Raw genomic sequence first — 12,144 nt, 5'->3', positions numbered from 1 at the left:
AATTTCACTTAACAGAGGGCGCTAAAAATATTGATTTATCTCAAAGGAAAACTACTATAAAAAAACCTTCATCGTTGTATTCCCTTCATAGAATTCTGTCAAGTGTCGGTCGATTGGTTAACATTGACAGTCGCTGTTAAAATCGAGAAGAAAATTTCAATAAATTATCTATTTTTCTCTTATAATTCTAGATGGTACCGCGCGCCGCGTGTGTATCTTTGATCCAAATCAAAAGACATAATATAATTATTATTTTAAGACAAACAAACGGGTTTGTGGAAAACCGAGCGCCCTCTAGTGCTGTGTATAAGGACTACAATATAAGTACTTACAACAACCAAAGACCTATATAACAGTCATTCTCTATAATACTCGATCCTCTTTGCAACAACTCATGCCTGCATTTTCAAAAGGTGTAGGCAGATCACACGAAACTCCTCAAGTTTCAGTGCTACTCTTAGTAATGAAGGGGTTGAAAGAAAATTAAATTGAAGCATTGCAGTGACAGGTTGCCGGCCCATCGCCACAGTAACAATGGAACTTTTCTCAGTCAACTTCTAGAACACACACGGGAAGAAAGGGAGTGGTGGAATTCTTAGCCCGTTACCACACGGAGAATCACAGTTCTTCAAAATTGCCTGTTGTCTTTGTATAGAAAATCATCGGCCGTAAGTTCTTTCCAATTATTTTATACTAGCTTAGAAAGAAGAAAGAGACAAAAAGTAGCCTATGTCACTCTCCATCCCTTCAACTATCTTCACTTAAAAAATTACGTCAATTCATCGCTCATTTTCCCATTTATAATATTGGTATAGTATGGATTTTTTATTGTTTGTATTTATTTATTAAATTATTTTGTGTGTAGGTATACCCCGTGGAGTCTCGTTATTTTCTACCATCAGTATTCCTCAATAATGAAGTAGCAAATAATTAAGTCATGGCAATTATAAAATGATTTATTCATTTAAAATCCATTTTACAAATGTATTTTTATTTTCTATACTAATTACTCAGAAGAAAATAAGGGCCACTGAGGTGGATATCGGAATTTTTAGTGGTCGGAGAAAGTAGCAACTTTAAAAAAATTCATACATTATAAACAACCTGTAGTTTTCATTTTCACAAAACAGCCTGTATATATTTTAAAAATCAATAGAACAAAGCTTTGTTGTTATTAAGGCTAATCAAATTTAAATAAGTTGTCAATAGTTTCCAATATTTTAATAAACATGAAATTAGTATTCCTGCAGTCACTGAAATTAACAACGGCCCTTATTTTCTTTTGAGTAGTATATAATGTAATTAATGTAGCAGCAATAAATACTTCTTTTCATAAATATCTGTAATAGTTTATGGCCTATTTGACATTGTGTCAAAGTGTGATATATATATGTCTAGTGTGCGAAATAAAGCTTTGGTGTTGTTCTCTAATAATGGTGTATTAATTAATTACCCATGTGATTTAGTACAAATACAACATATAATAAAGCTTATACATAAAATAAAATGTTTATCTAAGTCTATACATACAGTCATACAATCTGTCTTTAAAGTGGTGTACAAAGCAGTGACATGAATACGAACATTTGTATTTAACTTAACCCCTCGTATGCGGCCTGTCAATTTTGATCATTGAAAATACGACCTTGACATTTAAAACAATAGATTAAAATTCCCACGCACGGATCCGTGTCTAAGCATACGAAGGGTTAATTGATGTGTAGGTATAAAAGCTTGATTTTAAAAATTGTCCGCTATTTTGAATATCATAATAAATATAATTTAGTAAACATTCAAATAGACTCTCGCACTTTCAGTTGTATGAACTTAACTTTATTAAATCTTAACAATAATGTTGAACTTTCTCAAAATCTTAACTCAGCGTCAGCAAAACACTGCACGGAGAATTATCCATCTTATTGTATTTCAAAATTGCTCCCTTCACGCCTATCAGTACATTATCTAAAGCATCCAAAGCAAAGGCATTTACACCACTAACATTAAACGAACCTAGGAAGGTAGCTTTAGCATTATCCGGATCTATTATATACATATTCCCAGATTCATCCATACCGTATACTCTATCAGACCTATTCACAAAAATACCAGTCATATTATTCGTAGGCAACCCTTTAATTCTTATTGGTATATTATTCCCTGCTTGCAAAATGTAAGATGTTTTAGATGCAACGAAATACATGTTATTCATAGTATCTATCCTTAAATCATGTCCATTAGGTATTAAAGTAAAAGTTTCTTGCTTTTGCCCTTTATTAGTAATGATTTGTACTCTATTCTGAGGCCAGGTAGCTATATACATTTTGGTTCCGTCATTAGAAAGGGCTACATACATAACATCTTCTCCCGCAGCTGTGTACAGTTCAAGTGTCCCATCGGTGTTATATCTGTAAACACCATTATCAGTAGCGATGTATACGACATCGTTATAATTATCGACTGTAGTTGATTGACCTACAGCATCCATTTTGATAGTGTCTACTCTAGCGCCTCGTAAGACTTGGATTTTCATTCTTAAGTAATCGTCACTTATTAGAGTGAAGAATACTCTAGATGAGCGCCAATGCACGGAGAAATCCGATGGTATACCAGTCAGGTTGACAGGTGCATCTTTCACGTAGTAATAATGGTTTATCTTCCTTATGTCCAGTTTGTCACAGTCTTCTTGGGTTACTCTATGTCTTGTCACTGCTGTGTTTATCGTTGTCGCCAGCAGTAGCATTACGAGAAGTCTCTCCATCTGAAAGAAAATTTACGTAGGTAAATAAAAAAAAAATCTGTTTGTTATAAGCGTGTTACACACTATTGTCCCAGATTTGTAAGTTCACATTATTGACACATTTGTTTTGAAGTATGTTGCGATGTGGCTAAGACGTATCGTTTGCCAAATCTAACGATTAATTTCGATTTGGTTGAATCGATTAGGCCCTATGTACAAGGAGGTGCTTAAACAAATATACGATTTCTATCAACTTAGTGAAATGTCATTTGAATCGAAATGACAGACTCTGCCACAGCACTGGTTTAAAAATAAAAATGAATGACATAATAAGTAAATCCAGCCGGCGTATCATGCTTCCAATTTTATCACTTATCCACGTGGATAAAGCATCCGTCACGCTTTAGCAAGTATGTCAGTGTGAGAGTGACATATGTCTTATCCACGTGGATAAGTGATAAAATTGGCAGCATGATACGCCGGCTGGGTGATAAATTAATATCGTAAAATACTCACTAACGAAGATCCGCAAAAATGTAACATGTGTTATATTATGTTTATAGTAAGCGAAATATTGTTTTTAAGTACTTGATTTTTTTAAATATTATTACATGATTTTATTTAAAGTTTCATTAGGTTACGCGAGTTTACGTTTTGTGGTCGCTGTCATGTGTCAAAAAGAGGTTCTTACAAATCTGGGACAATACGCAGATATTTGTATATCTGATTGATTCAATGGGTCCATTATTAATTCAATGAACTAACGCACATAGCTCAGATAATTAGCATTCTATTGTAAAGTGTCTGTAGCAAAGACGATGACGATTTTATCGCCAACATATTTATTTGTTACAATCTCTATAAAAAAATCCACACCAAAATACAAAACTATTTTTAAGTTACAAATAAGAAGAATGTAGAGCGAACTTATTATTACCATAAGTAAATAATATCTACGCTACGAGTATAGCTTCGTCGCTTAGCACCCATAGTACAAGCTTTGCTTAGTTTTTGGGCTAAATTGATCTGTGTCAGGTGTCCCACAATATTTATTTATTTATATACTTTTATATAATTTTAAGTTTTTATATGGAGATGAAATATTATGCCATATAGTGACGGGTTAAGAATTTCACCACCCCTTTCCTCCCACGCGTATCGTAAAACTCGATTGTGGGATATGGGTTCCATTGTGGAGTGGTGTGAGAAAATACGATAGAAAACAAAATATTAGATACCGTACGATCTGCGTAGTTTGTGAGAGCCTTTATAGTATTATTGTATTTGTTGGAAAGACTATTGCATCACGGTGCTATTGTGTTCTAAGTCTTACATCATATTTAGTTTACAGAAGGTACGTAAATAATTATTTTTTTAGAAAAACGGCTCTCTAAAGATTTATATTAAGGTTAGTTTTATAGGCGTTTCAGGGGTGAAAATCAACATCAATTTTGTAACTCTTCGGATATTTTTTTGGGGAAAGCTTGATCCATGATCTCCTGATTTAATATTTACACAATACGGAGAGAAAAAGAAATGCGCTGGTAGCCTAAGTGAGTTTCACATTATCCGATCCGATATCGGACGACGGACCGATATCTCATACATTACAGGCGCCATCTTGGATTTTTTCCTTTGAAATCCTTCCAACATCCGATATCGGATCGGATAGTGTGAAAACGGACTAACGGGCCGTACTTACCGCACCAATGAGTTTTTCGGAATTTATGTGCGAAGAGCTTTTCGGTGAAGGAAAACATCGTGAGGAAACCGGAAAAATTCCAATAAGGTTTAGTTCACCCTTTGGGTGGGAAGGTCAGATGGCAGTCGCTTTCGTAGAAACTAGTGCCTACGCCAAATCTTGGTATTAGTTGTCAAATCGGACCCCAGGCTCCCATGAGCCGTGGCAAAAATGCCGGGATAACGCAACGAGGATGTGTATGTAATGTCAATATTTGTCATCGCAAACCTATTTAGAGTATGTACAATTGTACATTGCTGCAGAAAATATTTTCAAACCTTAATTATGGGCTGAAAATACCTCTTAATTAATAATAACACGAATAAATTATATGTCCGAATTAATTTATCGCTTGTGTACCTGCCTTACAAAAAAACCAAGCTTAATATTGAATAATTTGTAAATCAGCATTTCTTTTTTTTGCCACTTTTATGAAGTGTGATATTTTTGAAAAAAAAAATGCTATTTCTACTCAGAATTACTAGCCTTTTCAATCCTAGTAGTTAAAAAAAATTTCACATACGATTTTTTCTTATTTTGTTACCATTTTCCGAGCATGTTGTATGAGGTAACAAAAGAGGAAAGTAAAAAAATGTATGGAAATTCTTGGACACTTTTTGTCTCCCAGTGAGATTGAAAGTACTCGTGATTCTGAGTACAATTGACCTAAAATTCCCTAAAACAATAAAAAAAAAATTATTGGCAAAAAAAAAGAAATGCTCAAATCAAAACTGAAGATGATAAAATTAAATCAATTAATTAATCTTTTTTGTTCGTTAAAATTTTCTTTCAAGTCCTCGTTTTATTTTTATACATACATACATACAATCACGCCTATATCCCATATAGGGGTAGGCAGAACACATGAAACTACTAAAGTTTCAGTGCCACTCTTGGCAAATAAGGGGTTGAAAGAAAACGAAACTGTGACATTGCAGTGACAGGTTGCCAGCCTCTCGCCTACGCCACAATTTAACCCAAATTTAATTAAATTTATTTTTTATATTTATAAAATAAGATTTTTTTATAGTAAAAAAAATAATAAATACCTTAATAATTTCCAATAAACAAGCAACACAACACACACTCTCTCCGATTACGCTCGTACTGATTTGTTATCAAAACATTAGTTTATATTACGTTATCCATTGTGAGCACTATTATTACATATATAGCATTTGTATAGCCTTTTCATATGGTTTTAGATGAAAATAATTTGCCAGTCAATATGAAATGCTTTACGTATTAACTGACATAAATGTCACTTGGAGGCCTTGGTAATTTTTTCTTTGTATATGACATTTATTTCAGTTTATAGTTAAAATAGTAGTGTGTCTACTAAAAATACAAATTAATTTATTTTCTATGAGGATAATTTAATTTTTCCCTCACTAGCTCGGAAACACGTGTTTTGTCCTTTAATACCAGCGGGTAAAAACGCATTTTATCCACTAGTGGGTAAAGTAATTTGACTTTGAATAAAGTCAAATTAACTGCTTTTAATTGATGAAAGTAGGTGAATCTAGTAATAAAGATGATTTACCACCTGTGGAACTACTGGAAGCAGTGATAAACGCATTTTTTGCGTTGTAGTTTCCTCGCTATAGTGAGGGGAAAAGTTTTGTGTTACACTCGGGTGCAAATGTATTTTACTTCTCGTGTGTTAAAAAACTCGCAAGTTCAGGATTCTATTCTCGAACCACTCGCTTCGCTCGTGGTTCAACTATAGAATCCTTTCACTTGCTCGTTTTTCAATTCACACTCGACGTTAAAATACAACTTTGCCCCCTTGTATAACAAAAAATAACTATTATTCTAAGAATTCTTTACGTATTATTCAAAAACCGGCCAAAAGCGTTTCGGGCCACGCTCAGTGTAGGGTTCTGTAGTTACCCGTATTTTTTCAAAAACTGGTTGGCACTTTCAACAACAAGGCTTTTAAGTTCAAAATATTTTTCCTAGAAAGTCATTATAAAGTTCTACTTTTGTGATTTTTTCATACTTTTTAAACTTATGGTTCAAAAGTTAGACGGGACGACGACGACATTTTTTTTTACTTTTAGAGCGATTATTTCCGAAAATATTAACAATTTCGAATAATTATTTTATTAAACCCCTATTCTTTTTTAAATACCTATCCAACAATATAATATCACACATTAGGGTTGAAATGAAAAAAAAAAATCTTTCCCCTACCCTAATAAAACATTTTTTTCGACTTTTTATTTTACCACTTTGTCGGCGTGATTGATATACATATTGGTACAAAATTTCAGCTTTCTAGTGCTACCGGTCACTGAGATTATCCGCGGACGGACGGACGGACAGACATGGCGAAACTATAAGGGCTCCTAGTTGACTACGGAACCCTAAAAAAGGAGTTTAGTTACAAATTTTTAAAAGGCCGACGCGCGGTTGTGACACCTCTGGATGCGCAGGCGCCTATGAGATATGGTGAGAGAGACATTACAAAAATGGCAATTGTCGCTCGACAGAGACACTTCGGTGTTCATTACTTGTTCAACAAGGAAATATTGACACTGACCACTGAATAACAATGTTACTTATCAACCCAGAAACAGGCACAGAATCGTCACTGTGGTGAAATAGGCCACAGGCAGGCCGTATGCTTGTTTCCCACCGGTATATCAAAACAGTTACTATGTAAGCAACGCCGCAGTATATTATTATGCTATATTCCGATAATATTGATAACCCCTGACTTCTACAATCTGGGAAGACATAATAATATTCTTGGAGTTTGTTGTTGTGACAGTAAGTGCATCTAACGATTCACAGAAATTATATACACATACATACATACATCAACTCATGCCTGTATACCCAGTAGAGGTAGGCAGAGCACATGAAACTTCTCAAGCTTCAGTGTATATGTTAGCAATTGGTTGAAAATAAACCGAAATTGTGATATCGCTGTGAAAGATTGACGACCGGTCTGGCCAAGCGCATAGTGACGCTGCCTGCTATGCCGCGGTCCCGGGGTATGCCGGGTTCGAATCCCGGTAAGGGCATTTATTTGTGTGATGAGCACAGATATTTGTTCCTGAGTCATGGATGTTTTCTATGTATATAAGTATTTATACATCGTCACTACTTTAAAAAAATCTCGTATCTTACGCTGTTCCTCAAAGTTAAAACGCAGTAAGTCTTTATGCATTCCATACACACTTACTACAATGTTCTTTTCATTGACAGACGATGATACAAGTTTTTTTAAAAGTAGTGACGATATATTATATTGTATATCGTTGTCTGAGTACCCACAACACAAGCCTTCTTGAGCTTACCTGTGTAAGAATGTCCTATAATATTTATTTATTTACTTATTATTCTACGACACCCACGGGAAGAAAGGGGGTGGTGAAATACTTAACCCGTCACTACACGGGTCAGTGACTTTAAATAAAGACGGCCAAACAAACATTGTCACTAAAAAATGCGGCAAATTTGAAAATTTAGGTCTCACTGGCGAATGAGGAGGCACACTGACATTTTATCCCGCCAGGCGGCGCCTGTGCAAGTGTCTAGGCATGTCACTGTCATCCATATGTGAGAGAGAGAAAGATATCTTCTTCTCGCTCTCACGTATGAAATTCTTTATCTGTGCAATGGGATAATAAGGTGGCGATATCTGTCACAACCTTTAACGGCTCAGCCACGACATTGGTCTAAGCGCTACAGCGGGGAGCGGCGGCCATACATTGGAGCGAGACACAGCGATGGGACTTTTCATTCGCACGTATGGCTGCCACTCACCGCTGTCGCGCTTAGACCAATGTCGTGGCTAAGCCGTAAGTGTGCCTCCTCATTGTCTTTATAAAGCGCGTTTCTTCCTAAACTTTGACATTAGCGGAATAATTGACGAGGCATAACACTATAAAACATAATATATTGAAAATGTAGGGGTGAAAGTTTATCGTTCATAGAAAATCCATACTAATAGTATAAATAGGAAAGTATGTGTGTCTGTTTGTTTGTCCGTCTTTCACGGCAGAACGGAGCGACGAATTGACGTGATTTTATAAGTGGAGATAGTTGAAGGTATGGAGAGGGACATAGGCTACTTTTTGTCTCTTTCTAACGCGAGCTAAGCTGCAGGCAAAAGCTAGTAATATACCTATGAATTTCGCGCCTTTTTAGTGATAAAATTCACGTCAATCAGACGTCGAAGTATAATTAAGTACCTACATTTTTTTTTTCTTTTTTTTTTATGGGATAGGAGGCAAACGAGCAGACAGGTCGCCTGATGGTAAGCGATCACCGCCGCCCATGGACACCCGAAACACCAGAGGTGTTGGAGGTGCGTAAAAAACATAGACGAAAAAATTTGAAATGTGTGGACTTTTTACTGGACTAGAAAAAAAGACAGCACCTGTATATAAAATCTGCTTATCGTTTCCTACTCTATAAAAATAGAAAAACAAAGTCTTGAAAGGTAGAAGACGGGACCTCTAATAGTTTCTGAGAAACAAGATACCTATTTTTGGGTCCCATACAAAAAAAACAGACTTTATTTTTTTCTGCTGTCAATATGCCTTATTTCGAAAAAATCTATTCCACATGTATTGTTCCTTATATAATTCTCTATCGGATAGCATTTTTCAAAAAATGATTTTCTCAAAAAAGTGCGAATGTCCTCTTTTCGAGCCATCCAGCCCACCGTGTGTCGCCTCACTTGACACTGCTTGTATAGTCTGTTATAGACTTTGAGGCCAATGATGATGATGATAAGTATAAGCGCTGTGACATAGTAGGTACAAATAATATTCGAATTATTAGCTTATCAATCGAGAAATGGCAGAAACACCAGCTGTTCCATTTCCCATATTACCAGCGTTCGCGGAGAAAACTTCGCATACATTCAGACTTGACATGGACAAATCTAATATTGTAACAAAATATTGCTACGAACGTGCTCAAACAAAATTGTTTACAGAATCTTTACTAACGCGGTAGGGTTGCCAACTGTGTAAGGGTCCCCCCACATCTGACGTCTCGCGAGCGTCGCGTCGGGCCAATTGTATGGGCAAAGCCTGACGCCGAGTCGACGTCACGTCGACGCGGCGTCTTTTTCCATACAGTTGGCCCGACGCGACGCTCGCAAGACGCCAGATGTGGGGGGACCCTAACGAGGAATTTTTAGCACGCAAAAATAAGAAGTGGTTTTTAGTCTGTTTTGCGTTGTGCGATAATTTTTAGGGTTCCGTACCAAAAAGGTACAACAGGAACCCTTATGGTGCGACTCTGTCCGTCTGTCTGTCACATTGTTAAATATCTCGAGAACTACTTATGCTATCGATATGAAATTTGGAATAGTTATAAATATTGTAAACTTTTTTTTTTTAATTATAAATGGGCTTACTCTTGACCACAGACTAGCCAAAGGCAAAGACGTGGCCTACGATGGAGTGAGCTCGCCTAGAACATGCCTGTTCACTCTTGATTTGAAGGTTCCTCTACAGGTTGAAAGTATTTTTATTTAATTAATTAATATTAAATGATAGAAAATGGCCAAAATGAAAGGGGGGCAAACTGGAAATTTCAAGTAACTAGGTCAAGTGGGGTATCGTTAGAAAGAGATCAATTGTACATATCAAAACCATTTTTTATAATTTTTTTCTCTATGATTTTGCTATCACCAACTGTCAATATTAATTTTTCCATTTCCCCTACCTTAAGGTTGTCTGAAAGAGATCGCTGTTTAGCGATAAGACCGTCTGTTTGTTTTGCTACTTTCCTGTGCATTACGGTGAAAATTAGTAGGTGAGTACCTATTTGTATTGTATGTTTGACAAGTCGACATCGAATGAAATGACACTTGAATTTGACTTGAATTTGACAATTTTTTTTGTGTGTATGAGACGCGAAAAAAATTGACTTTTTTTCGAGACTAGGGTTAGGACCCTATTGAGAGAAATCATAGCAAAACAGTGAATAGTATATTTGCGCAAAGATTTTCGTCAGGCGTTTCGCATATAAAAATAACGTCGCCAACCCTGCACTCCCTGCAGTGATAGATTTTCCAGAACGCTCTGAATATAGAGAGCACGTAGCCAGATCTTAAAGGAGGTTCGTAAACAGCTGGATTATGACATTTTGATGACCTAAATACTGCTAGAAATCTAGAATACTAAAGGCCTGAGCGTTTCTTGGAATAATATTTGGGGAACATATGATTTTGGCCACTTCCAGGCTGCGAAACATCCTCATCTAGTTTTAAGCCTAAAAAAGCCCATACATTTCAGTGGTGCTCTGTTTTGTATGGGTTTTGTCAGTCCCGTATTAATTATATCGTTCTTGCTAATAGTTAAAAAAAAGTGTCCCATTATTTTTTTTCCTATTGTGTACATACATAACCATTTTCCAAAAAAGGAAGGCAACAAAAATGTGCGGAAATTCTGGGGCACTTTCTCAAGATCTCTTGATTCTAAAGAACTTACCCAAAACTCACTAAAAATATATTGAAAATGGACAAAAAAGGAAACTCTCGTATGAGGGTTAAAAATGGTATCGAACAGATGAAAAAAAGTTAAACTAAAAGATTGACTGAAACTAAACTCAGAATCTACAAATGTGACGTCTAAAATCATGATCTAATATAACTCAAATAAACTTTTTAACAAAAAATAAAACCGCCTTCAAAAATAAGCGCGTTACAAAACACGGAGAAACTAAAAAGCAAAAAATAATAAACCTTTGAATTCAGATTTCTTATCGTATTGCAATAATCTAAACATCCAAATTATAAACAAATCAATTATTTTTGCAGTCGGTACCAGACCTGTTCGTCGCCTTGCTATTGCCTGTTTGCCCCACCCAACCATACGCAGGCTGGCACCGACTCCAAAAATAATTGATTTGTTTATAATTTGGATGTTTAGATTATTGCAATACGATAAGAAATCTGAATTCAAAGGTTTATTATTTTTTGCTTTTTAGTTTCTCCGTGTTTTGTAACGCGCTTATTTTTGAAGGCGGTTTTATTTTTTGTTAAAAAGTTTATTTATTTGTTGATTTTTAGTGGTTCCTATTGATATTATACGTATCAGACCGAATACGTGTACACTAGTGAAAGAATTATCCTTTAACTCCTAACCATTGAGGAGTTGACCTTCCATCATCAGCTCAGCCACATAAAATTATTACCATCAGGCGTAAATACTGGTTTACCTTTGAAAAATACACTAAAAACATTACATGTGCCTATAACATTTGAAGAGTTCCCTCGATTTCTCCAGGATCCCATCATCAGACCTTGACTTGGTGCCAATGGGACCATCTCGGGGTTATACCCGTTCGATCAAAAAAAAAAATTTTGAAAATCGGTCCACAATTCTCGAAGATATCGAGGAACATACATACAAAAAAATAAAAAAAAAAAAAAATAAAAAACATTCAGTCGAATTGAGAACCTCCTCCTTTTTTGAAGTCGGTTAAAAAATACCCACTTAAAAAAACATTATACTTAACGCTTACATTTAGTGAAGCTCGAATTTAACATTAATGATTGTTTTATCTTCATAGAACACAAACATCCTCATACAAATCCATGAAATAAATCAATCCACAGCCGTGGTGGCCATAAATTGGAACTGCGCGGGACGTGGCATATCCTCAATTTGATTGTATGGATCTAATTTCCTCA

At 35.6% G+C, this 12,144-nt stretch overlaps 1 long non-coding RNA gene across 1 annotated transcript; it reads right to left on the bottom strand.

Annotated features, from left to right (window-relative positions):
• Positions 1–940: 940 nt before the first annotated feature.
• Positions 941–5,663, bottom strand: LOC125237043. The gene is made up of 2 exons (XR_007178276.1): positions 5,528–5,663; positions 941–2,758 (listed from the first exon to the last, which is right to left on the bottom strand). It is a non-coding gene; the product is annotated as an uncharacterized LOC125237043 (long non-coding RNA).
• Between the last annotated feature and the right edge of the window lie 6,481 nt (positions 5,664–12,144).

The sequence above is a fragment of the Leguminivora glycinivorella genome, chromosome 20 (genome assembly GCF_023078275.1).
Source record: "Leguminivora glycinivorella isolate SPB_JAAS2020 chromosome 20, LegGlyc_1.1, whole genome shotgun sequence".
Lineage (NCBI taxonomy): Eukaryota > Metazoa > Arthropoda > Insecta > Lepidoptera > Tortricidae > Leguminivora > Leguminivora glycinivorella.
Note: the sequence above shows the minus strand (reverse complement) of the source record. Positions and strands in the feature narration are given on the sequence as shown.